Genomic DNA, 19,942 nt, shown 5'->3' with positions numbered 1-19,942 from the left:
AGAAGCTCCGATACCGGGAATCAAACCCGGGCCTTCTCGGTGAAAGCCAGATATAATAGCTACTAGACAATATCGGATGAACGTAATCGCTACTCTCTGGAAAATTCGCGTGTTTATAAGGCTTGAAAACATCGATTTTTTTAAAACGAGATAAGGAAAATTTAACCAATTGGTAAAATATATAATGAGAAGCTCCGATACCGGGAATCGAACACGGGCCTTCTGGGTGAAAGCCAGATATCCTAGCCACTAGACCATATCGGATGAACGTAATCGCTACTCTCTCGCAAATGCGCGCGTATATAAGGCTTGAAAACACCGTTTTTTTTAAAACGAGATAAGGAAAATTTAACCAATTGGTAAAATATATAATGAGAAGCTCCGATACCGGGAATTGAACCCGGGCCTTCTGGGTGAAAGCCAGATATCCTAGCCACTAGACCATATCGGATGAACGGAGCCGCTACTCTCTCGCAAATGCGCGCGTATATAAGGCTTGAAAACACCGTTTTTTTTTAAAACGAGATAAGGAAAATTTAACCAATTGGTAAAATATATAATGAGAAGCTCCGATACCGGGAATTGAACCCGGGCCTTCTGGGTGAAAGCCAGATATCCTAGCCACTAGACCATATCGGATGAACGTGATAGCTACTCTCTCGCAAATGCGCGCGTATATAAGGCTTGAAAACACCGTTTTTTTTTAAAACGAGATAAGGAAAATTTAACCAATTGGTAAAATATATAATGAGAAGCTCCGATACCGGGAATTGAACCCGGGCCTTCTGGGTGAAAGCCAGATATCCTAGCCACTAGACCATATCGGATGAACGTGATCGCTACTCTCTCGCAAATGCGCGCGTATATAAGGCTTGAAAACACCGTTTTTTTTTAAAACGAGATAAGGAAAATTTAACCAATTGGTAAAATATATAATGAGAAGCTCCGATACCGGGAATTGAACCCGGGCCTTCTGGGTGAAAGCCAGATATCCTAGCCACTAGACCATATCGGATGAACGGAGCCGCTACTCTCTCTCAAATGCGCGCGTATATAAGGCTTGAAAACACCGTTTTTTTTTAAACGAGATAAGGAAAATTTAACCAATTGGTAAAATATATAATGAGAAGCTCCGATACCGGGAATTGAACCCGGGCCTTCTGGGTGAAAGCCAGATATCCTAGCCACTAGACCATATCGGATGAACGGAGCCGCTACTCTCTCGCAAATGCGCGCGTATATAAGGCTTGAAAACACCGTTTTTTTTAAAACGAGATAAGGAAAATTTAACCAATTGGTAAAGTATATAATGAGAAGCTCCGATACCGGGAATTGAACCCGGGCCTTCTGGGTGAAAGCCAGATATCCTAGCCACTAGACCATATCGGATGAACGGAGCCGCTACTCTCTCGCAAATGCGCGCGTATATAAGGCTTGAAAACACCGTTTTTTTTTAAAACGAGATAAGGAAAATTTAACCAATTGGTAAAATATATAATGAGAAGCTCCGATACCGGGAATTGAACCCGGGCCTTCTGGGTGAAAGCCAGATATCCTAGCCACTAGACCATATCGGATGAACGGAGCCGCTACTCTCTCGCAAATGCGCGCGTATATAAGGCTTAAAAACACCGTTTTTTTTTAAAACGAGATAAGGAAAATTTAACCAATTGGTAAAATATATAATGAGAAGCTCCGATACCGGGAATTGAACCCGGGCCTTATGGGTGAAAGCCGGATATCCTAGCCACTAGACCATATCGGATGAACGGAGCCGCTACTCTCTCGCAAATGCGCGCGTATATAAGGCTTGAAAACACCGTTTTTTTTTTAAACGAGATAAGGAAAATTTAACCAATTGGTAAAATATATAATGAGAAGCTCCGATACCGGGAATTGAACCCGGGCCTTCTGGGTGAAAGCCAGATATCCTAGCCACTAGACCATATCGGATGAACGGAGCCGCTACTCTCTCGCAAATGCGCGCGTATATAAGGCTTGAAAACACCGTTTTTTTTTAAACGAGATAAGGAAAATTTAACCAATTGGTAAAATATATAATAAGAAGCTCCGATACCGGGAATTGAACCCGGTCCTTCTGGGTGAAAGCCAGATATCCTAGCCACTAGACCATATCGGATGAACGGAGCCGCTACTCTCTCGCAAATGCGCGCGTATATAAGGCTTGAAAACACCGTTTTTTTTTAAAACGAGATAAGGAAAATTTAACCAATTGGTAAAATATATAATGAGAAGCTCCGATACCGGGAATTGAACCCGGGCCTTCTGGGTGAAAGCCAGATATCCTAGCCACTAGACCATATCGGATGAACGGAGCCGCTACTCTCTCGCAAATGCGCGCGTATATAAGGCTTGAAAACACCGTTTTTTTTAAAACGAGATAAGGAAAATTTAACCAATTGGTAAAATATATAATAAGAAGCTCCGATACCGGGAATTGAACCCGGGCCTTCTGGGTGAAAGCCAGATATCCTAGCCACTAGACCATATCGGATGAACGGAGCCGCTACTCTCTCGCAAATGCGCGCGTATATAAGGCTTGAAAACACCGTTTTTTTTTAAAACGAGATAAGGAAAATTTAACCAATTGGTAAAATATATAATGAGAAGCTCCGATACCGGGAATTGAACCCGGGCCTTCTGGGTGAAAGCCAGATATCCTAGCCACTAGACCATATCGGATGAACGTGATCGCTACTCTCTCGCAAATGCGCGCGTATATAAGGCTTGAAAACACCGTTTTTTTTTAAAACGAGATAAGGAAAATTTAACCAATTGGTAAAATATATAATGAGAAGCTCCGATACCGGGAATTGAACCCGGGCCTTCTGGGTGAAAGCCAGATATCCTAGCCACTAGACCATATCGGATGAACGGAGCCGCTACTCTCTCTCAAATGCGCGCGTATATAAGGCTTGAAAACACCGTTTTTTTTTAAACGAGATAAGGAAAATTTAACCAATTGGTAAAATATATAATGAGAAGCTCCGATACCGGGAATTGAACCCGGGCCTTCTGGGTGAAAGCCAGATATCCTAGCCACTAGACCATATCGGATGAACGGAGCCGCTACTCTCTCGCAAATGCGCGCGTATATAAGGCTTGAAAACACCGTTTTTTTTAAAACGAGATAAGGAAAATTTAACCAATTGGTAAAGTATATAATGAGAAGCTCCGATACCGGGAATTGAACCCGGGCCTTCTGGGTGAAAGCCAGATATCCTAGCCACTAGACCATATCGGATGAACGGAGCCGCTACTCTCTCGCAAATGCGCGCGTATATAAGGCTTGAAAACACCGTTTTTTTTTAAAACGAGATAAGGAAAATTTAACCAATTGGTAAAATATATAATGAGAAGCTCCGATACCGGGAATTGAACCCGGGCTTTCTGGGTGAAAGCCAGATATCCTAGCCACTAGACCATATCGGATGAACGGAGCCGCTACTCTCTCGCAAATGCGCGCGTATATAAGGCTTGAAAACACCGTTTTTTTTTAAAACGAGATAAGGAAAATTTAACCAATTGGTAAAATATATAATGAGAAGCTCCGATACCGGGAATTGAACCCGGGCCTTCTGGGTGAAAGCCAGATATCCTAGCCACTAGACCATATCGGATGAACGGAGCCGCTACTCTCTCGCAAATGCGCGCGTATATAAGGCTTGAAAACACCGTTTTTTTTTAAAACGAGATAAGGAAAATTTAACCAATTGGTAAAATATATAATGAGAAGCTCCGATACCGGGAATTGAACCCGGGCCTTATGGGTGAAAGCCGGATATCCTAGCCACTAGACCATATCGGATGAACGGAGCCGCTACTCTCTCGCAAATGCGCGCGTATATAAGGCTTGAAAACACCGTTTTTTTTTAAAACGAGATAAGGAAAATTTAACCAATTGGTAAAATATATAATGAGAAGCTCCGATACCGGGAATTGAACCCGGGCCTTCTGGGTGAAAGCCAGATATCCTAGCCACTAGACCATATCGGATGAACGGAGCCGCTACTCTCTCGCAAATGCGCGCGTATATAAGGCTTGAAAACACCGTTTTTTTTAAAACGAGATAAGGAAAATTTAACCAATTGGTAAAATATATAATGAGAAGCTCCGATACCGGGAATTGAACCCAGGCCTTCTGGGTGAAAGCCAGATATCCTAGCCACTAGACCATATCGGGTGAACGGAGCCGCTACTCTCTCGCAAATGCGCGCGTATATAAGGCTTGAAAACACCGTTTTTTTTTAAAACGAGATAAGGAAAATTTAACCAATTGGTAAAATATATAATAAGAAGCTCCGATACCGGGAATTGAACCCGGTCCTTCTGGGTGAAAGCCAGATATCCTAGCCACTAGACCATATCGGATGAACGGAGCCGCTACTCTCTCGCAAATGCGCGCGTATATAAGGCTTGAAAACACCGTTTTTTTTTTAAACGAGATAAGGAAAATTTAACCAATTGGTAAAATATATAATGAGAAGCTCCGATACCGGGAATTGAACCCGGGCCTTCTGGGTGAAAGCCAGATATCCTAGCCACTAGACCATATCGGATGAACGGAGCCGCTACTCTCTCGCAAATGCGCGCGTATATAAGGCTTGAAAACACCGTTTTTTTTAAAACGAGATAAGGAAAATTTAACCAATTGGTAAAATATATAATAAGAAGCTCCGATACCGGGAATTGAACCCGGGCCTTCTGGGTGAAAGCCAGATATCCTAGCCACTAGACCATATCGGATGAACGGAGCCGCTACTCTCTCGCAAATGCGCGCGTATATAAGGCTTGAAAACACCGTTTTTTTTTAAAACGAGATAAGGAAAATTTAACCAATTGGTAAAATATATAATGAGAAGCTCCGATACCGGGAATTGAACCCGGGCCTTCTGGGTGAAAGCCAGATATCCTAGCCACTAGACCATATCGGATGAACGGAGCCGCTACTCTCTCGCAAATGCGCGCGTATATAAGGCTTGAAAACACCGTTTTTTTTTAAAACAAGATAAGGAAAATTTAACCAATTGGTAAAATATATAATGAGAAGCTCCGATACCGGGAATTGAACCCGGGCCTTATGGGTGAAAGCCGGATATCCTAGCCACTAGACCATATCGGATGAACGGAGCCGCTACTCTCTCGCAAATGCGCGCGTATATAAGGCTTGAAAACACCGTTTTTTTTAAAACGAGATAAGGAAAATTTAACCAATTGGTAAAATATATAATGAGAAGCTCCGATACCGGGAATTGAACCCGGGCCTTATGGGTGAAAGCCAGATATCCTAGCCACTAGACCATATCGGATGAACGGAGCCGCTACTCTCTCGCAAATGCGCGCGTATATAAGGCTTGAAAACACCGTTTTTTTTAAAACGAGATAAGGAAAATTTAACCAATTAGTAAAATATATAATGAGAAGCTCCGATACCGGGAATTGAACCCGGGCCTTCTGGGTGAAAGCCAGATATCCTAGCCACTAGACCATATCGGATGAACGGAGCCGCTACTCTCTCGCAAATTTGCGCGTATATAAGGCTTGAAAACACCGTTTTTTTTTAAAACGAGATAAGGAAAATTTAACCAATTGGTAAAATATATAATGAGAAGCTCCGATACCGGGAATTGAACCCGGGCCTTCTGGGTGAAAGCCAGATATCCTAGCCACTAGACCATATCGGATGAACGTGATCGCTACTCTCTCGCAAATGCGCGCGTATATAAGGCTTGAAAACACCGTTTTTTTTTAAAACGAGATAAGGAAAATTTAACCAATTGGTAAAATATATAATGAGAAGCTCCGATACCGGGAATTGAACCCGGGCCTTCTGGGTGAAAGCCAGATATCTTTTTTTTTTTTTTTTTATTTCCCGGGCCTTCCAAATGAGAGTCAGATATCCTTTTTTTTTTTTTTTTTAAATTATATCATTAAAAAATACATTTTTAGTGTATATTACAAAAGTTGCGAGACCAATATTTATAAAATAATAACAACAATCATAAAAATACAGGAATTCTAATGCGTTTGTGTATATTAACCCAAAACCAACTCTTGGAATGCGATATATATATGAATGCAATTAAAGAACAATAGTTAACCCCTTAAAACAGACTGGAGTGCTTTTTAAAGACTATTGACACTGTTAAATTAGAGTTCTTAAAATATTTTTGACAACATGTTAGTAAATTCTTTATCTTTATCTTTAAAAATTTTAATGGTTTTACGTATTTCGCATTTAAATTTTGCATAAAATCTATGTTGAACTACTACGAGAGGTATGTTTTGATTGAAATTATAAAAGGAACGGCAGTCCAGAATAAGGTACTTTAAAAGAGATACCATGAAATGTATTATTTTTAACTCGTGAGAATTTAAAGATATCGGGCATTTACCTTGAAAAACAATAAAACAATTTCGAACAAAGCCGGGATTGGTAAAATAATCGACTTTTAAACAAAGTTTATCTTTAAATAGCCATGACCACCAGGCCTCAACAATGCTACACCCAAATAATATATGTGATAATGTTTCTTCTGCGTTTTTACAAAAAGTACACATGGGAGAGATCTGCGGATCGAACAAATGAATACGTTTGTTAAGAAATAGCGCGTGATGAACAATTCTTAAATTATTATCGCGTTGTTCGGGACTTAAAACTCGTCCTTTTAACCAACTCCATCCTGGTTTGGGTAAGGGACCTCCTAAATATTCCCGCCACTTAAGCTCACCGGATGACTCGTAATTTTGAACCGAAAGGTAGCGCTGATATAGTTCTTTAGCCGAGGCCGCCAAATAATCCAATTCGGTGTTGTCTTTGGAAAAAACACGTATTGCGTTCTCGACTGGAACCCGCGACGAAGAAGCGTACACGCGGTCGAAAAAAACTTTCGGCAAAGATTCTTTAATAACGGAATAAACGCGTTTGACATCCAGAGCCCGCTGCATCGAGGCATCAATATTGCATAGTTCCAATACACTGTCCTCTGGAAGAAAACCAGGTATGACTTCGTAACAAAAATCGCGGAGACATAGTAGTCCGTGCGAAAGAAACGGAAGCCGTGACCGCGAAGTCAGAGTAGATAGATCAACACGCTGACTATAAAACACCGGCTCGTGGAACGGATCGGCTGCCATCTGTAGACGTAAATTCTGCGAAGTGAGAAATGTCTGCCAGGCAATCCACATTTCGCGATAACGCGGAGAAAGACGACTTAATAACGGCTGAGTTAACTGGCACCGTAAAACATTAATTCCGGGGCTGGAAGTACCGTCAAAAGGATTCAAGAGTGCCACGGCAAGATCTCTCTGCCAAGAAGGACAATCCGCGCGCAGAATCGCCTGCAACTCCTTCAAACGGAACGCGCACGTTTTCCATTTCAAATCAATCAGTCCATAGCCACCCAAACGCTTAAGGCGAGTAAGAGTATCGTACGAAACCTTATGGGCCTTAGAACCCCAGATGAACGCCAACGCCACTTTGCGGAACTCCACCGCGTAACGGTCAGGAAACGGAACCGATCGAAGAGTATGCCACAAAATGGACATAGCCAAAGTGTTAACTAAAATAACTTTGCCGGTAACCGTTAAATGCCGCGCTTGCCAAGTTCGTAAAACTTTTTTAAATTTTTCTAAACGCGAAGACCAATTAAGTTCCAGAGTATCATTGTGAGACGAACCAACATAAACGCCAAGAACCTCTAGCGGATCCGAAGAAATAGTTATCCCAGAAATTACTTCAGGGACATTGGAACGATCTGAGCCAAGCCATAAACCGCGACACTTGGCCAAATTTAAAACTGCGCCCGAACCTTCCGAAAAGCGGTTATATTCAGCAACAACCTCCTCCACCGACTGCCGGTCGCGAACGACTACCGTATTGTCGTCAACGTGAATGCGCAAAAGAGGAGCCGAATGGATGCCCGGCCACGAAACTCGGACAATAGACCGTCGACGCTCCAACGCGAAAACTAAGGCTTCGGATGTTAGAACGTAAAGAAGGGGGCTAAGCGGACAACCCTGACGAACCGAGCGTCCGAGTTGGAAAAAATCAGTTAGATAGCCATTAATCTTCAAACATGACCTGCTACCGATGAGAAACGTTTGAATCCACCCACAAAAAATTGGCCCGAATCCAAAAGCCCGCAAGACAGCAAAGAGATACGGCCAAGACACGCAATCGAACGCTTTGGACAAGTCCAACTTCAACAGGATGCCACCAGAGTCTACACCTTGAAGGTAATCGATAGTGTCAAGTAAAAGTGAAGGGGTACTTATTGCCCCACGACCTTTAATCGCGCCGGTCTGACGATCCGAAATTATCGTCGGCAAAACCGCCGAAAGCCGCATAGCCTGGATCTTCGCGAGAATCTTATAATCAGCATTGAGGAGCGTGATAGGACGCCAGTTTGAAACGTAGCGTAAGTCGCCGCTCTTAGGCAGCAGCACGATCATACCTTCTTTCATACTCGGAGGCAGGCAACCGTCCGCCTGGCAAAAAGAGATCAGCGCCAGAAACTCAACCTTAATTTGCGGAAGAACGAATTTCCAAAATTCATTGGTAAGTCCATCCTTCCCTGGACTCTTACCACTGGGAAGCTGCCCCAGGGTTAACGTAACATCCGTCCAAGTCACCGGGCTATCACAGATAGCACTTGCGTCGTCCGATAACCGAGTTGGAAGATGCGCCGCGTATTCCTCCACCGAAAAGCGATTGACAGGTTGACTTCTGTACATATCGCTAAAATGCTCGAAAATTCTATGACGAACATCCGACGGATCTACTAGTAGAGTGCGCGACGTGGAATAGATGTACCGTACATTTTTCTTACATTGGCGATACTTTTCTAAGCGTAAAAAATAGGCTGTCGGCTGTTCACCGTCCGTCCGCCACAATTGATTGGAACGGATCACGGCCCCCCGGAGGGAATTCCGATCAAAGAAATTAAGATCGTCGGTCTTAGAAGTCAACTCCGACGCGTCAATGAGACCATTACGGAAATCAACATGAGCTTGGTCTACCGCTAACCGTAACGCAGTACGACGCTCGCGACTACGCGTAGCTTGTAATTTTCCAAAAAACATAGCGTGATCACGCAACGAAGTCTTCAACCTCTCGTACCAGGCAATGACCGACGTGGAGAATTCCGGCCAAGTACGACTACGACGAATAATGCGACTCACAGCGTCACGATACGAATCCGATTCGAGAAAGCTTGCGTTGAAAGACCACGTACCAGGTCCTATGGCTACCCCGTCGAGATGAAAACGCAGTTCCACAAGTTTGTGATCCGATAGCGAACACGGCAGAATTTGACAAATCTGGACATTTTTACGTTCCGACTCGGGGACAAAAATATAATCGATACGCGATTGTACATACTTCCCGAAAACATAACCAGCCCATGACCAGTCAAACACGTGGGGATGCGTGACCCTCCAGACATCAACGAGATGGAGCGAGCTTATGAAGTGGAAGAGCTCTGTAGGGCGTAAACGAGATGCTGCCAGCGGAATAGGATAACGGTCCCGAGTGCGACTAACGACATCATTAAAATCTCCCACGACTACTGGACGCTGCAAACGAGAAACCTCATTTCGGAGCCGCGCGTAAAAAGGTACCCGATCATTCGCGTCATTAGGTAAATACGCGTTAACAATATCTATCGCCACATCATCGAAGTTAAGCGACACAATAACGAACCGTCCCTCATTACTGACGATCACGCGTGAAGCGATAGCAGATAAACCCGGCCGAACAAGCGTTGCCACGCCGCGAAATCCGGTCGTCGAATCATTGTCAAAAAATACTTGACCACGCCATAGAGACTTAAACCGATGCGCGTGCTCCGCTAACCAATGCGTCTCCTGAAGGCAAATAATGTCATACGGCTTACTAAGTTCCAAAAACTCTAAAATCTTCTGATCATCCCGCAGTCCACGAATATTACAACTGGCCAAACGCATCATTGTGACTTAGGTCCCACCGCCATCCACTTTCTCCTTCGCCGCCAACTGATCCCCGTTCTCTGGAGCCTCCATCCGAAGCTTTTCCCACGAACCAAAACGCCTGATAGCTATGGCCTTCTCAAAAGTTTTATTGTCACGGAGCCTTTTAGAATATGACGATTTACTAGTCGAAGCGGACAAAGACAAATTACCAGTGTGGCGGACACCATCATCACTACCAGTGGAAGTAGAAATCGGTCTCTTAGCTGCGCTTAACGATAAATTTGAGGAGGGTTCTTTATCAGGCATTTCTTTAGGAGTAACCGCATCCACGTCGGGTGGAAGTTGTGGATTCACCGCTTCCCCCTGATCCATCGGCAATTCATGAACAATAGCGTTGCCCACTTTTGCGTTGACTTGAGCAGGCCGGCCTTGGGCGCCCTTCTCCCAATCCGGACATTGACGGATGCCGTGACCTTGAAGGTCGCACTTTCGACAACGAAAATCGGGGCATTGGCGATATAAATGAGATGTGGAAAAACATTTGTTACAGACCTTGGCCTGACGGTCGTGGGGGAGACGGTAATTAGTTTCAAGACCCAAGACATCACGAATACGAATAGTATAAGGCAAACTTGACACGCCCTCCGGTAATGACACTTTTATCGACCGTTGACCGTAATATTTTCCATTTTCCCGCGCCCACATCACGTCAGACTTTACCTCGCATTTCATGCTGACAAACTTATCTTTCACCGCTTCATCAGTGACAAATTCCGGTAGACCAGATAACGTCATCAAAACCTCGCGGCTCCCAACCTTTGCAACGACACATTCTACGCCTCCAATCTCCATACCATGTTCAACGCAAGTATCCGCATCTTCCAATGTTATAAATGAGACAAAAAAGCCACCCAAAGTAGCGACCACTGACGAATATGAATCTAAACCAAAATGCGCTTTCAAATCATCTTCTACCAAATTAACGGCCGTCGCTTCAGAAGCGACGAAAACCGTACGTCTTAAAACTTCCATAATTTAAATTAGTTAAAGGGGTTAAAGACCCTGCAATGCAGGGTCAAAGATTAAAAATTAATTAACAACTCAATAAACTGGGATTATAGAATACTAAATAAAATTAAAAAAACACTAAGCCTAGGCTTAAACGCAGGAAGAGACTAGAAAAACGGAGCGGAAAAATCGGCAACCGCACTCTACAAAAGCTCAAGCGAGACTCCCCCCCTAGCCACTAGACCATATCGGATGAACGGAGCCGCTACTCTCTCGCAAATTTGCGCGTATATAAGGCTTGAAAACACCGTTTTTTTTAAAACGAGATAAGGAAAATTTAACCAATTGGTAAAATATATAATGAGAAGCTCCGATACCGGGAATTGAACCCGGGCCTTCTGGGTGAAAGCCAGATATCCTAGCCACTAGACCATATCGGATGAACGTGATCGCTACTCTCTCGCAAATGCGCGCGTATATAAGGCTTGAAAACACCGTTTTTTTTTAAAACGAGATAAGGAAAATTTAACCAATTGGTAAAATATATAATGAGAAGCTCTGATACCGGGAATTGAACCCGGGCCTTCTGGGTGAAAGCCAGATATCCTAGCCACTAGACCATATCGGATGAACGTGATCGCTACTCTCTCGCAAATGCGCGCGTATATAAGGCTTGAAAACACCGTTTTTTTTTAAAACGAGATAAGGAAAATTTAAACAATTGGTAAAATATATAATGAGAAGCTCCGATACCGGGAATTGAACCCGGGCCTTCTGGGTGAAAGCCAGATATCCTAGCCACTAGACCATATCGGATGAACGTGATCGCTACTCTCTCGCAAATGCGCGCGTATATAAGGCTTGAAAACACCGTTTTTTTTTAAAACGAGATAAGGAAAATTTAACCAATTGGTAAAATATATAATGAGAAGCTCCGATACCGGGAATTGAACCCTGGCCTTCTGGGTGAAAGCCAGATATCCTAGCCACTAGACCATATCGGATGAACGTGATCGCTACTCTCTCGCAAATGCGCGCGTATATAAGGCTTGAAAACACCGTTTTTTTTTAAACGAGATAAGGAAAATTTAACCAATTGGTAAAATATATAATGAGAAGCTCCGATACCGGGAATTGAACACGGGCCTTCTGGGTGAAAGCCAGATATCCTAGCCACTAGAACATATCGGATGAACGTGATCGCTACTCTCTCGCAAATGCGCGCGTATATAAGGCTTGAAAACACCGTTTTTTTTTAAAACGAGATAAGGAAAATTTAACCAATTGGTAAAATATATAATGAGAAGCTCCGATACCGGGAATTGAACCCGGGCCTTCTGGGTGAAAGCCAGATATCCTAGCCACTAGACGATATCGGATGAACGTGATCGCTACTCTCTCGCAAATGCGCGCGTATATAAGGCTTGAAAACACCGTTTTTTTTTAAAACGAGATAAGGAAAATTTAACCAATTGGTAAAATATATAATGAGAAGCTCCGATACCGGGAATTGAACCCGGGCCTTCTGGGTGAAAGCCAGATATCCTAGCCACTAGACCATATCGGATGAACGTGATCGCTACTCTCTCGCAAATGCGCGCGTATATAAGGCTTGAAAACACCGTTTTTTTTTAAAACGAGATAAGGAAAATTTAACCAATTGGTAAAATATATAATGAGAAGCTCCGATACCGGGAATTGAACCCGGGCCTTCTGGGTGAAAGCCAGATATCCTAGCCACTAGACCATATCGGATGAACGGAGCCGCTACTCTCTCGCAAATTTGCGCGTATATAAGGCTTGAAAACACCGTTTTTTTTTAAAACGAGATAAGGAAAATTTAACCAATTGGTAAAATATATAATGAGAAGCTCCGATACCGGGAATTGAACCCGGGCCTTCTGGGTGAAAGCCAGATATCCTAGCCACTAGACCATATCGGATGAACGTGATCGCTACTCTCTCGCAAATGCGCGCGTATATAAGGCTTGAAAACACCGTTTTTTTTTAAAACGAGATAAGGAAAATTTAACCAATTGGTGAAATATATAATGAGAAGCTCCGATACCGGGAATTGAACCCGGGCCTTCTGGGTGAAAGCCAGATATCCTAGCCACTAGACCATATCGGATGAACGTGATCGCTACTCTCTCGCAAATGCGCGCGTATATAAGGCTTGAAAACACCGTTTTTTTTTAAAACGAGATAAGGAAAATTTAACCAATTGGTAAAATATATAATGAGAAGCTCCGATACCGGGAATTGAACCCGGGCCTTCTGGGTGAAAGCCAGATATCCTAGCCACTAGACCATATCGGATGAACGTGATCGCTACTCTCTCGCAAATGCGCGCGTATATAAGGCTTGAAAACACCGTTTTTTTTTTAAACGAGATAAGGAAAATTTAACCAATTGGTAAAATATATAATGAGAAGCTCCGATACCGGGAATTGAACCCGGGCCTTCTGGGTGAAAGCCAGATATCCTAGCCACTAGACCATATCGGATGAACGGAGCCGCTACTCTCTCACAAATTTGCGCGTATATAAGGCTTGAAAACACCGTTTTTTTTAAAACGAGATAAGGAAAATTTAACCAATTGGTAAAATATATAATGAGAAGCTCCGATACCGGGAATTGAACCCGGGCCTTCTGGGTGAAAGCCAGATATCCTAGCCACTAGACCATATCGGATGAACGGAGCCGCTACTCTCTCGCAAATGCGCGCGTATATAAGGCTTGAAAACACCGTTTTTTTTTAAAACGAGATAAGGAAAATTTAACCAATTGGTAAAATATATAATGAGAAGCTCCGATACCGGGAATTGAACCCGGGCCTTCTGGGTGAAAGCCAGATATCCTAGCCACTAGACCATATCGGATAAACGGAGCCGCTACTCTCTCGCCAATGCGCGCGTATATAAGGCTTGAAAACACCGTTTTTTTTTAAAACGAGATAAGGAAAATTTAACCAATTGGTAAAATATATAATGAGAAGCTCCGATACCGGGAATTGAACCCGGGCCTTCTGGGTGAAAGCCAGATATCCTAGCCACTAGACCATATCGGATGAACGTGATCGCTACTCTCTCGCAAATGCGCGCGTATATAAGGCTTGAAAACACCGTTTTTTTTTAAAACGAGATAAGGAAAATTTAACCAATTGGTAAAATATATAATGAGAAGCTCTGATACCGGGAATTGAACCCGGGCCTTCTGGGTGAAAGCCAGATATCCTAGCCACTAGACCATATCGGATGAACGTGATCGCTACTCTCTCGCAAATGCGCGCGTATATAAGGCTTGAAAACACCGTTTTTTTTTAAAACGAGATAAGGAAAATTTAAACAATTGGTAAAATATATAATGAGAAGCTCCGATACCGGGAATTGAACCCGGGCCTTCTGGGTGAAAGCCAGATATCCTAGCCACTAGACCATATCGGATGAACGTGATCGCTACTCTCTCGCAAATGCGCGCGTATATAAGGCTTGAAAACACCGTTTTTTTTTAAAACGAGATAAGGAAAATTTAACCAATTGGTAAAATATATAATGAGAAGCTCCGATACCGGGAATTGAACCCTGGCCTTCTGGGTGAAAGCCAGATATCCTAGCCACTAGACCATATCGGATGAACGTGATCGCTACTCTCTCGCAAATGCGCGCGTATATAAGGCTTGAAAACACCGTTTTTTTTTAAACGAGATAAGGAAAATTTAACCAATTGGTAAAATATATAATGAGAAGCTCCGATACCGGGAATTGAACACGGGCCTTCTGGGTGAAAGCCAGATATCCTAGCCACTAGAACATATCGGATGAACGTGATCGCTACTCTCTCGCAAATGCGCGCGTATATAAGGCTTGAAAACACCGTTTTTTTTTAAAACGAGATAAGGAAAATTTAACCAATTGGTAAAATATATAATGAGAAGCTCCGATACCGGGAATTGAACCCGGGCCTTCTGGGTGAAAGCCAGATATCCTAGCCACTAGACGATATCGGATGAACGTGATCGCTACTCTCTCGCAAATGCGCGCGTATATAAGGCTTGAAAACACCGTTTTTTTTTAAAACGAGATAAGGAAAATTTAACCAATTGGTAAAATATATAATGAGAAGCTCCGATACCGGGAATTGAACCCGGGCCTTCTGGGTGAAAGCCAGATATCCTAGCCACTAGACCATATCGGATGAACGTGATCGCTACTCTCTCGCAAATGCGCGCGTATATAAGGCTTGAAAACACCGTTTTTTTTTAAAACGAGATAAGGAAAATTTAACCAATTGGTAAAATATATAATGAGAAGCTCCGATACCGGGAATTGAACCCGGGCCTTCTGGGTGAAAGCCAGATATCCTAGCCACTAGACCATATCGGATGAACGGAGCCGCTACTCTCTCGCAAATTTGCGCGTATATAAGGCTTGAAAACACCGTTTTTTTTTAAAACGAGATAAGGAAAATTTAACCAATTGGTAAAATATATAATGAGAAGCTCCGATACCGGGAATTGAACCCGGGCCTTCTGGGTGAAAGCCAGATATCCTAGCCACTAGACCATATCGGATGAACGTGATCGCTACTCTCTCGCAAATGCGCGCGTATATAAGGCTTGAAAACACCGTTTTTTTTTAAAACGAGATAAGGAAAATTTAACCAATTGGTGAAATATATAATGAGAAGCTCCGATACCGGGAATTGAACCCGGGCCTTCTGGGTGAAAGCCAGATATCCTAGCCACTAGACCATATCGGATGAACGTGATCGCTACTCTCTCGCAAATGCGCGCGTATATAAGGCTTGAAAACACCGTTTTTTTTTAAAACGAGATAAGGAAAATTTAACCAATTGGTAAAATATATAATGAGAAGCTCCGATACCGGGAATTGAACCCGGGCCTTCTGGGTGAGAGCCAGATATCCTAGCCACTAGACCATATCGGATGAACGTGATCGCTACTCTCTCGCAAATGCGCGCGTATATAAGGCTTGAAAACACCGTTTTTTTTTTAAACGAGATAAGGAAAATTTAACCAATTGGTAAAATATATAATGAGAAGCTCCGATACCGGGAATTGAACCCGGGCCTTCTGGGTGAAAGCCAGATATCCTAGCCACTAGACCATATCGGATGAACGGAGCCGCTACTCTCTCACAAATTTGCGCGTATATAAGGCTTGAAAACACCGTTTTTTTTAAAACGAGATAAGGAAAATTTAACCAATTGGTAAAATATATAATGAGAAGCTCCGATACCGGGAATTGAACCCGGGCCTTCTGGGTGAAAGCCAGATATCCTAGCCACTAGACCATATCGGATGAACGGAGCCGCTACTCTCTCGCAAATGCGCGCGTATATAAGGCTTGAAAACACCGTTTTTTTTTAAAACGAGATAAGGAAAATTTAACCAATTGGTAAAATATATAATGAGAAGCTCCGATACCGGGAATTGAACCCGGGCCTTCTGGGTGAAAGCCAGATATCCTAGCCACTAGACCATATCGGATAAACGGAGCCGCTACTCTCTCGCCAATGCGCGCGTATATAAGGCTTGAAAACACCGTTTTTTTTTAAAACGAGATAAGGAAAATTTAACCAATTGGTAAAATATATAATGAGAAGCTCCGATACCGGGAATTGAACCCGGGCCTTCTGGGTGAAAGCCAGATATCCTAGCCACTAGACCATATCGGATGAACGTGATCGCTACTCTCTCGCAAATGCGCGCGTATATAAGGCTTGAAAACACCGTTTTTTTTTAAAACGAGATAAGGAAAATTTAACCAATTGGTAAAATATATAATGAGAAGCTCCGATACCGGGAATTGAACCCGGGCCTTCTGGGTGAAAGCCAGATATCCTAGCCACTAGACCATATCGGATGAACGTGATCGCTACTCTCTCGCAAATGCGCGCGTAAGGCTTGAAAACACCGTTTTTTTTTAAAACGAGATAAGGAAAATTTAACCAATTGGTAAAATATATAATGAGAAGCTCCGATACCGGGAATTGAACCCGGGCCTTCTGGGTGAAAGCCAGATATCCTAGCCACTAGACCATATCGGATGAACGGAGCCGCTACTCTCTCGCAAATGCGCGCGTATATAAGGCTTGAAAACACCGTTTTTTTTAAAACGAGATAAGGAAAATTTAACCAATTGGTAAAATATATAATGAGAAGCTCCGATACCGGGAATTGAACCCGGGCCTTCTGGGTGAAAGCCAGATATCCTAGCCACTAGACCATATCGGATGAACGTGATCGCTACTCTCTCGCAAATGCGCGCGTATATAAGGCTTGAAAACACCGTTTTTTTTTAAAACGAGATAAGGAAAATTTAACCAATTGGTAAAATATATAATGAGAAGCTCCGATACCGGGAATTGAACCCGGGCCTTCTGGGTGAAAGCCAGATATCCTAGCCACTAGACCATATCGGATGAACGTGATCGCTACTCTCTCGCAAATGCGCGCGTATATAAGGCTTGAAAACACCGTTTTTTTTTAAAACGAGATAAGGAAAATTTAACCAATTGGTGAAATATATAATGAGAAGCTCCGATACCGGGAATTGAACCCGGGCCTTCTGGGTGAAAGCCAGATATCCTAGCCACTAGACCATATCGGATGAACGTGATCGCTACTCTCTCGCAAATGCGCGCGTATATGAGGCTTGAAAACACCGTTTTTTTTTAAAACGAGATAAGGAAAATTTAACCAATTGGTAAAATATATAATGAGAAGCTCCGATACCGGGAATTGAACCCGGGCCTTCTGGGTGAAAGCCAGATATCCTAGCCACTAGACCATATCGGATGAACGGAGCCGCTACTCTCTCGCAAATGCGCGCGTATATAAGGCTTGAAAACACCGTTTTTTTTTAAAACGAGATAAGGAAAATTTAACCAATTGGTAAAATATATAATGAGAAGCTCCGATACCGGGAATTGAACCCGGGCCTTCTGGGTGAAAGCCAGATATCCTAGCCACTAGACCATATCGGATGAACGTGATCGCTACTCTCTCGCAAATGCGCGCGTATATAAGGCTTGAAAACACCGTTTTTTTTTTAAACGAGATAAGGAAAATTTAACCAATTGGTAAAATATATAATGAGAAGCTCCGATACCGGGAATTGAACCCGGGCCTTCTGGGTGAAAGCCAGATATCCTAGCCACTAGACCATATCGGATGAACGGAGCCGCTACTCTCTCACAAATTTGCGCGTATATAAGGCTTGAAAACACCGTTTTTTTTAAAACGAGATAAGGAAAATTTAACCAATTGGTAAAATATATAATGAGAAGCTCCGATACCGGGAATTGAACCCGGGCCTTCTGGGTGAAAGCCAGATATCCTAGCCACTAGACCATATCGGATGAACGGAGCCGCTACTCTCTCGCAAATGCGCGCGTATATAAGGCTTGAAAACACCGTTTTTTTTTAAAACGAGATAAGGAAAATTTAACCAATTGGTAAAATATATAATGAGAAGCTCCGATACCGGGAATTGAACCCGGGCCTTCTGGGTGAAAGCCAGATATCCTAGCCACTAGACCATATCGGATAAACGGAGCCGCTACTCTCTCGCCAATGCGCGCGTATATAAGGCTTGAAAACACCGTTTTTTTTTAAAACGAGATAAGGAAAATTTAACCAATTGGTAAAATATATAATGAGAAGCTCCGATACCGGGAATTGAACCCGGGCCTTATGGGTGAAAGCCAGATATCCTAGCCACTAGACCATATCGGATGAACGTGATCGCTACTCTCTCGCAAATGCGCGCGTATATAAGGCTTGAAAACACCGTTTTTTTTTAAAACGAGATAAGGAAAATTTAACCAATTGGTAAAATATATAATGAGAAGCTCCGATACCGGGAATTGAACCCGGGCCTTCTGGGTGAAAGCCAGATATCCTAGCCACTAGACCATATCGGATGAACGTGATCGCTACTCTCTCGCAAATGCGCGCGTATATAAGGCTTGAAAACACCGTTTTTTTTTAAAACGAGATAAGGAAAATTTAACCAATTGGTAAAATATATAATGAGAAGCTCCGATACCGGGAATTGAACCCGGGCCTTCTGGGTGAAAGCCAGATATCCTAGCCACTAGACCATATCGGATGAACGTGATCGCTACTCTCTCGCAAATGCGCGCGTATATAAGGCTTGAAAACACCGTTTTTTTTAAAACGAGATAAGGAAAATTTAACCAATTGGTAAAATATATAATGAGAAGCTCCGATACCGGGAATTGAACCCGGGCCTTCTGGTTGAAAGCCAGATATCCTAGCCACTAGACCATATCGGATGAACGTGATCGCTACTCTCTCGCAAATGCGCGCGTATATAAGGCTTGAAAACACCGTTTTTTTTTAAAACGAGATAAGGAAAATTTAACCAATTGGTAAAATATATAATGAGAAGCTCCGATACCGGGAATTGAACCCGGGCCTTCTGGGTGAAAGCCAGATATCCTAGCCACTAGACCATATCGGATGAACGGAGCCGCTACTCTCTCGCAAATGCGCGCGTATATAAGGCTTGAAAACACCGTTTTTTTTTAAAACGAGATAAGGAAAATTTAACCAATTGGTAAAATATATAATGAGAACCTCCGATACCGGGAATTGAACCCGGGCCTTCTGGGTGAAAGCCAGATATCCTAGCCACTAGACCATATCGGATGAACGTGATCGCTACTCTCTCGCAAATGCGCGCGTATATAAGGCTTGAAAACACCGTTTTTTTTTTAAAACGAGATAAGGAAAATTTAACCAATTGGTAAAATATATAATAAGAAACTCCGATACCGGGAATTGAACCCGGGCCTTCTGGGTGAAAGCCAGATATCCTAGCCACTAGACCATATCGGATGAACGTGATCGCTACTCTCTCGCAAATGCGCGCGTATATAAGGCTTGAAAACACCGTTTTTTTTTAAAACG

At 43.0% G+C, this 19,942-nt stretch overlaps 60 non-coding genes across 60 annotated transcripts; all 60 read right to left on the bottom strand.

Moving 5' to 3' along the window:
• Positions 1-379: 379 nt before the first annotated feature.
• Positions 380-451, bottom strand: TRNAE-UUC (transfer RNA glutamic acid (anticodon UUC)). Its single transcript has one exon. It is a non-coding gene; the product is annotated as a tRNA-Glu (tRNA).
• A 116-nt stretch (positions 452-567) lies between these two features.
• TRNAE-UUC (transfer RNA glutamic acid (anticodon UUC)) lies at positions 568-639 on the bottom strand. Its single transcript has one exon. It is a non-coding gene; the product is annotated as a tRNA-Glu (tRNA).
• A 116-nt stretch (positions 640-755) lies between these two features.
• On the bottom strand, positions 756-827 carry TRNAE-UUC (transfer RNA glutamic acid (anticodon UUC)). The gene has a single exon. It is a non-coding gene; the product is annotated as a tRNA-Glu (tRNA).
• Positions 828-943: 116 nt separating this feature from the next.
• TRNAE-UUC (transfer RNA glutamic acid (anticodon UUC)) lies at positions 944-1,015 on the bottom strand. Its single transcript has one exon. It is a non-coding gene; the product is annotated as a tRNA-Glu (tRNA).
• Positions 1,016-1,130: 115 nt separating this feature from the next.
• TRNAE-UUC (transfer RNA glutamic acid (anticodon UUC)) lies at positions 1,131-1,202 on the bottom strand. Its single transcript has one exon. It is a non-coding gene; the product is annotated as a tRNA-Glu (tRNA).
• Positions 1,203-1,317: 115 nt separating this feature from the next.
• On the bottom strand, positions 1,318-1,389 carry TRNAE-UUC (transfer RNA glutamic acid (anticodon UUC)). Its single transcript has one exon. It is a non-coding gene; the product is annotated as a tRNA-Glu (tRNA).
• A 116-nt stretch (positions 1,390-1,505) lies between these two features.
• TRNAE-UUC (transfer RNA glutamic acid (anticodon UUC)) lies at positions 1,506-1,577 on the bottom strand. The gene has a single exon. It is a non-coding gene; the product is annotated as a tRNA-Glu (tRNA).
• Positions 1,578-1,881: 304 nt separating this feature from the next.
• On the bottom strand, positions 1,882-1,953 carry TRNAE-UUC (transfer RNA glutamic acid (anticodon UUC)). Its single transcript has one exon. It is a non-coding gene; the product is annotated as a tRNA-Glu (tRNA).
• Positions 1,954-2,256: 303 nt separating this feature from the next.
• Positions 2,257-2,328, bottom strand: TRNAE-UUC (transfer RNA glutamic acid (anticodon UUC)). Its single transcript has one exon. It is a non-coding gene; the product is annotated as a tRNA-Glu (tRNA).
• Positions 2,329-2,443: 115 nt separating this feature from the next.
• Positions 2,444-2,515, bottom strand: TRNAE-UUC (transfer RNA glutamic acid (anticodon UUC)). Its single transcript has one exon. It is a non-coding gene; the product is annotated as a tRNA-Glu (tRNA).
• A 116-nt stretch (positions 2,516-2,631) lies between these two features.
• TRNAE-UUC (transfer RNA glutamic acid (anticodon UUC)) lies at positions 2,632-2,703 on the bottom strand. Its single transcript has one exon. It is a non-coding gene; the product is annotated as a tRNA-Glu (tRNA).
• Positions 2,704-2,819: 116 nt separating this feature from the next.
• TRNAE-UUC (transfer RNA glutamic acid (anticodon UUC)) lies at positions 2,820-2,891 on the bottom strand. The gene has a single exon. It is a non-coding gene; the product is annotated as a tRNA-Glu (tRNA).
• Positions 2,892-3,006: 115 nt separating this feature from the next.
• On the bottom strand, positions 3,007-3,078 carry TRNAE-UUC (transfer RNA glutamic acid (anticodon UUC)). The gene has a single exon. It is a non-coding gene; the product is annotated as a tRNA-Glu (tRNA).
• Positions 3,079-3,193: 115 nt separating this feature from the next.
• TRNAE-UUC (transfer RNA glutamic acid (anticodon UUC)) lies at positions 3,194-3,265 on the bottom strand. Its single transcript has one exon. It is a non-coding gene; the product is annotated as a tRNA-Glu (tRNA).
• Positions 3,266-3,569: 304 nt separating this feature from the next.
• On the bottom strand, positions 3,570-3,641 carry TRNAE-UUC (transfer RNA glutamic acid (anticodon UUC)). The gene has a single exon. It is a non-coding gene; the product is annotated as a tRNA-Glu (tRNA).
• A 304-nt stretch (positions 3,642-3,945) lies between these two features.
• On the bottom strand, positions 3,946-4,017 carry TRNAE-UUC (transfer RNA glutamic acid (anticodon UUC)). Its single transcript has one exon. It is a non-coding gene; the product is annotated as a tRNA-Glu (tRNA).
• Positions 4,018-4,508: 491 nt separating this feature from the next.
• TRNAE-UUC (transfer RNA glutamic acid (anticodon UUC)) lies at positions 4,509-4,580 on the bottom strand. Its single transcript has one exon. It is a non-coding gene; the product is annotated as a tRNA-Glu (tRNA).
• A 115-nt stretch (positions 4,581-4,695) lies between these two features.
• TRNAE-UUC (transfer RNA glutamic acid (anticodon UUC)) lies at positions 4,696-4,767 on the bottom strand. Its single transcript has one exon. It is a non-coding gene; the product is annotated as a tRNA-Glu (tRNA).
• Positions 4,768-4,883: 116 nt separating this feature from the next.
• Positions 4,884-4,955, bottom strand: TRNAE-UUC (transfer RNA glutamic acid (anticodon UUC)). The gene has a single exon. It is a non-coding gene; the product is annotated as a tRNA-Glu (tRNA).
• A 303-nt stretch (positions 4,956-5,258) lies between these two features.
• TRNAE-UUC (transfer RNA glutamic acid (anticodon UUC)) lies at positions 5,259-5,330 on the bottom strand. The gene has a single exon. It is a non-coding gene; the product is annotated as a tRNA-Glu (tRNA).
• Positions 5,331-5,445: 115 nt separating this feature from the next.
• Positions 5,446-5,517, bottom strand: TRNAE-UUC (transfer RNA glutamic acid (anticodon UUC)). The gene has a single exon. It is a non-coding gene; the product is annotated as a tRNA-Glu (tRNA).
• Positions 5,518-5,633: 116 nt separating this feature from the next.
• Positions 5,634-5,705, bottom strand: TRNAE-UUC (transfer RNA glutamic acid (anticodon UUC)). Its single transcript has one exon. It is a non-coding gene; the product is annotated as a tRNA-Glu (tRNA).
• A 5,643-nt stretch (positions 5,706-11,348) lies between these two features.
• TRNAE-UUC (transfer RNA glutamic acid (anticodon UUC)) lies at positions 11,349-11,420 on the bottom strand. The gene has a single exon. It is a non-coding gene; the product is annotated as a tRNA-Glu (tRNA).
• A 304-nt stretch (positions 11,421-11,724) lies between these two features.
• Positions 11,725-11,796, bottom strand: TRNAE-UUC (transfer RNA glutamic acid (anticodon UUC)). Its single transcript has one exon. It is a non-coding gene; the product is annotated as a tRNA-Glu (tRNA).
• A 679-nt stretch (positions 11,797-12,475) lies between these two features.
• On the bottom strand, positions 12,476-12,547 carry TRNAE-UUC (transfer RNA glutamic acid (anticodon UUC)). Its single transcript has one exon. It is a non-coding gene; the product is annotated as a tRNA-Glu (tRNA).
• A 116-nt stretch (positions 12,548-12,663) lies between these two features.
• TRNAE-UUC (transfer RNA glutamic acid (anticodon UUC)) lies at positions 12,664-12,735 on the bottom strand. Its single transcript has one exon. It is a non-coding gene; the product is annotated as a tRNA-Glu (tRNA).
• A 116-nt stretch (positions 12,736-12,851) lies between these two features.
• TRNAE-UUC (transfer RNA glutamic acid (anticodon UUC)) lies at positions 12,852-12,923 on the bottom strand. The gene has a single exon. It is a non-coding gene; the product is annotated as a tRNA-Glu (tRNA).
• A 116-nt stretch (positions 12,924-13,039) lies between these two features.
• On the bottom strand, positions 13,040-13,111 carry TRNAE-UUC (transfer RNA glutamic acid (anticodon UUC)). The gene has a single exon. It is a non-coding gene; the product is annotated as a tRNA-Glu (tRNA).
• A 116-nt stretch (positions 13,112-13,227) lies between these two features.
• TRNAE-UUC (transfer RNA glutamic acid (anticodon UUC)) lies at positions 13,228-13,299 on the bottom strand. Its single transcript has one exon. It is a non-coding gene; the product is annotated as a tRNA-Glu (tRNA).
• Positions 13,300-13,415: 116 nt separating this feature from the next.
• Positions 13,416-13,487, bottom strand: TRNAE-UUC (transfer RNA glutamic acid (anticodon UUC)). Its single transcript has one exon. It is a non-coding gene; the product is annotated as a tRNA-Glu (tRNA).
• Positions 13,488-13,602: 115 nt separating this feature from the next.
• TRNAE-UUC (transfer RNA glutamic acid (anticodon UUC)) lies at positions 13,603-13,674 on the bottom strand. Its single transcript has one exon. It is a non-coding gene; the product is annotated as a tRNA-Glu (tRNA).
• A 116-nt stretch (positions 13,675-13,790) lies between these two features.
• Positions 13,791-13,862, bottom strand: TRNAE-UUC (transfer RNA glutamic acid (anticodon UUC)). Its single transcript has one exon. It is a non-coding gene; the product is annotated as a tRNA-Glu (tRNA).
• A 116-nt stretch (positions 13,863-13,978) lies between these two features.
• TRNAE-UUC (transfer RNA glutamic acid (anticodon UUC)) lies at positions 13,979-14,050 on the bottom strand. Its single transcript has one exon. It is a non-coding gene; the product is annotated as a tRNA-Glu (tRNA).
• A 304-nt stretch (positions 14,051-14,354) lies between these two features.
• Positions 14,355-14,426, bottom strand: TRNAE-UUC (transfer RNA glutamic acid (anticodon UUC)). Its single transcript has one exon. It is a non-coding gene; the product is annotated as a tRNA-Glu (tRNA).
• A 679-nt stretch (positions 14,427-15,105) lies between these two features.
• TRNAE-UUC (transfer RNA glutamic acid (anticodon UUC)) lies at positions 15,106-15,177 on the bottom strand. Its single transcript has one exon. It is a non-coding gene; the product is annotated as a tRNA-Glu (tRNA).
• A 116-nt stretch (positions 15,178-15,293) lies between these two features.
• TRNAE-UUC (transfer RNA glutamic acid (anticodon UUC)) lies at positions 15,294-15,365 on the bottom strand. Its single transcript has one exon. It is a non-coding gene; the product is annotated as a tRNA-Glu (tRNA).
• Positions 15,366-15,481: 116 nt separating this feature from the next.
• On the bottom strand, positions 15,482-15,553 carry TRNAE-UUC (transfer RNA glutamic acid (anticodon UUC)). The gene has a single exon. It is a non-coding gene; the product is annotated as a tRNA-Glu (tRNA).
• A 116-nt stretch (positions 15,554-15,669) lies between these two features.
• On the bottom strand, positions 15,670-15,741 carry TRNAE-UUC (transfer RNA glutamic acid (anticodon UUC)). The gene has a single exon. It is a non-coding gene; the product is annotated as a tRNA-Glu (tRNA).
• Positions 15,742-15,857: 116 nt separating this feature from the next.
• Positions 15,858-15,929, bottom strand: TRNAE-CUC (transfer RNA glutamic acid (anticodon CUC)). The gene has a single exon. It is a non-coding gene; the product is annotated as a tRNA-Glu (tRNA).
• Positions 15,930-16,045: 116 nt separating this feature from the next.
• TRNAE-UUC (transfer RNA glutamic acid (anticodon UUC)) lies at positions 16,046-16,117 on the bottom strand. The gene has a single exon. It is a non-coding gene; the product is annotated as a tRNA-Glu (tRNA).
• Positions 16,118-16,232: 115 nt separating this feature from the next.
• On the bottom strand, positions 16,233-16,304 carry TRNAE-UUC (transfer RNA glutamic acid (anticodon UUC)). Its single transcript has one exon. It is a non-coding gene; the product is annotated as a tRNA-Glu (tRNA).
• Positions 16,305-16,420: 116 nt separating this feature from the next.
• Positions 16,421-16,492, bottom strand: TRNAE-UUC (transfer RNA glutamic acid (anticodon UUC)). The gene has a single exon. It is a non-coding gene; the product is annotated as a tRNA-Glu (tRNA).
• A 116-nt stretch (positions 16,493-16,608) lies between these two features.
• Positions 16,609-16,680, bottom strand: TRNAE-UUC (transfer RNA glutamic acid (anticodon UUC)). The gene has a single exon. It is a non-coding gene; the product is annotated as a tRNA-Glu (tRNA).
• Positions 16,681-16,796: 116 nt separating this feature from the next.
• TRNAE-UUC (transfer RNA glutamic acid (anticodon UUC)) lies at positions 16,797-16,868 on the bottom strand. The gene has a single exon. It is a non-coding gene; the product is annotated as a tRNA-Glu (tRNA).
• A 112-nt stretch (positions 16,869-16,980) lies between these two features.
• On the bottom strand, positions 16,981-17,052 carry TRNAE-UUC (transfer RNA glutamic acid (anticodon UUC)). Its single transcript has one exon. It is a non-coding gene; the product is annotated as a tRNA-Glu (tRNA).
• Positions 17,053-17,167: 115 nt separating this feature from the next.
• Positions 17,168-17,239, bottom strand: TRNAE-UUC (transfer RNA glutamic acid (anticodon UUC)). Its single transcript has one exon. It is a non-coding gene; the product is annotated as a tRNA-Glu (tRNA).
• A 116-nt stretch (positions 17,240-17,355) lies between these two features.
• On the bottom strand, positions 17,356-17,427 carry TRNAE-UUC (transfer RNA glutamic acid (anticodon UUC)). The gene has a single exon. It is a non-coding gene; the product is annotated as a tRNA-Glu (tRNA).
• Positions 17,428-17,543: 116 nt separating this feature from the next.
• TRNAE-UUC (transfer RNA glutamic acid (anticodon UUC)) lies at positions 17,544-17,615 on the bottom strand. The gene has a single exon. It is a non-coding gene; the product is annotated as a tRNA-Glu (tRNA).
• A 116-nt stretch (positions 17,616-17,731) lies between these two features.
• On the bottom strand, positions 17,732-17,803 carry TRNAE-UUC (transfer RNA glutamic acid (anticodon UUC)). The gene has a single exon. It is a non-coding gene; the product is annotated as a tRNA-Glu (tRNA).
• A 116-nt stretch (positions 17,804-17,919) lies between these two features.
• Positions 17,920-17,991, bottom strand: TRNAE-UUC (transfer RNA glutamic acid (anticodon UUC)). Its single transcript has one exon. It is a non-coding gene; the product is annotated as a tRNA-Glu (tRNA).
• A 116-nt stretch (positions 17,992-18,107) lies between these two features.
• On the bottom strand, positions 18,108-18,179 carry TRNAE-UUC (transfer RNA glutamic acid (anticodon UUC)). Its single transcript has one exon. It is a non-coding gene; the product is annotated as a tRNA-Glu (tRNA).
• A 115-nt stretch (positions 18,180-18,294) lies between these two features.
• TRNAE-UUC (transfer RNA glutamic acid (anticodon UUC)) lies at positions 18,295-18,366 on the bottom strand. The gene has a single exon. It is a non-coding gene; the product is annotated as a tRNA-Glu (tRNA).
• A 116-nt stretch (positions 18,367-18,482) lies between these two features.
• On the bottom strand, positions 18,483-18,554 carry TRNAE-UUC (transfer RNA glutamic acid (anticodon UUC)). Its single transcript has one exon. It is a non-coding gene; the product is annotated as a tRNA-Glu (tRNA).
• A 116-nt stretch (positions 18,555-18,670) lies between these two features.
• Positions 18,671-18,742, bottom strand: TRNAE-UUC (transfer RNA glutamic acid (anticodon UUC)). The gene has a single exon. It is a non-coding gene; the product is annotated as a tRNA-Glu (tRNA).
• A 116-nt stretch (positions 18,743-18,858) lies between these two features.
• TRNAE-UUC (transfer RNA glutamic acid (anticodon UUC)) lies at positions 18,859-18,930 on the bottom strand. The gene has a single exon. It is a non-coding gene; the product is annotated as a tRNA-Glu (tRNA).
• Positions 18,931-19,046: 116 nt separating this feature from the next.
• On the bottom strand, positions 19,047-19,118 carry TRNAE-UUC (transfer RNA glutamic acid (anticodon UUC)). The gene has a single exon. It is a non-coding gene; the product is annotated as a tRNA-Glu (tRNA).
• A 115-nt stretch (positions 19,119-19,233) lies between these two features.
• Positions 19,234-19,305, bottom strand: TRNAE-UUC (transfer RNA glutamic acid (anticodon UUC)). Its single transcript has one exon. It is a non-coding gene; the product is annotated as a tRNA-Glu (tRNA).
• Positions 19,306-19,421: 116 nt separating this feature from the next.
• TRNAE-UUC (transfer RNA glutamic acid (anticodon UUC)) lies at positions 19,422-19,493 on the bottom strand. Its single transcript has one exon. It is a non-coding gene; the product is annotated as a tRNA-Glu (tRNA).
• A 116-nt stretch (positions 19,494-19,609) lies between these two features.
• TRNAE-UUC (transfer RNA glutamic acid (anticodon UUC)) lies at positions 19,610-19,681 on the bottom strand. The gene has a single exon. It is a non-coding gene; the product is annotated as a tRNA-Glu (tRNA).
• Positions 19,682-19,798: 117 nt separating this feature from the next.
• TRNAE-UUC (transfer RNA glutamic acid (anticodon UUC)) lies at positions 19,799-19,870 on the bottom strand. Its single transcript has one exon. It is a non-coding gene; the product is annotated as a tRNA-Glu (tRNA).
• Between the last annotated feature and the right edge of the window lie 72 nt (positions 19,871-19,942).

The sequence above is a fragment of the Leiobunum rupestre genome, chromosome 1 (assembly GCF_980474605.1).
Source record: "Leiobunum rupestre chromosome 1, qqLeiRupe1.1.hap1, whole genome shotgun sequence".
Classification (NCBI taxonomy): Eukaryota; Metazoa; Arthropoda; class Arachnida; order Opiliones; family Sclerosomatidae; genus Leiobunum; species Leiobunum rupestre.
This window is presented reverse-complemented; position numbering and strand designations above follow the sequence as displayed.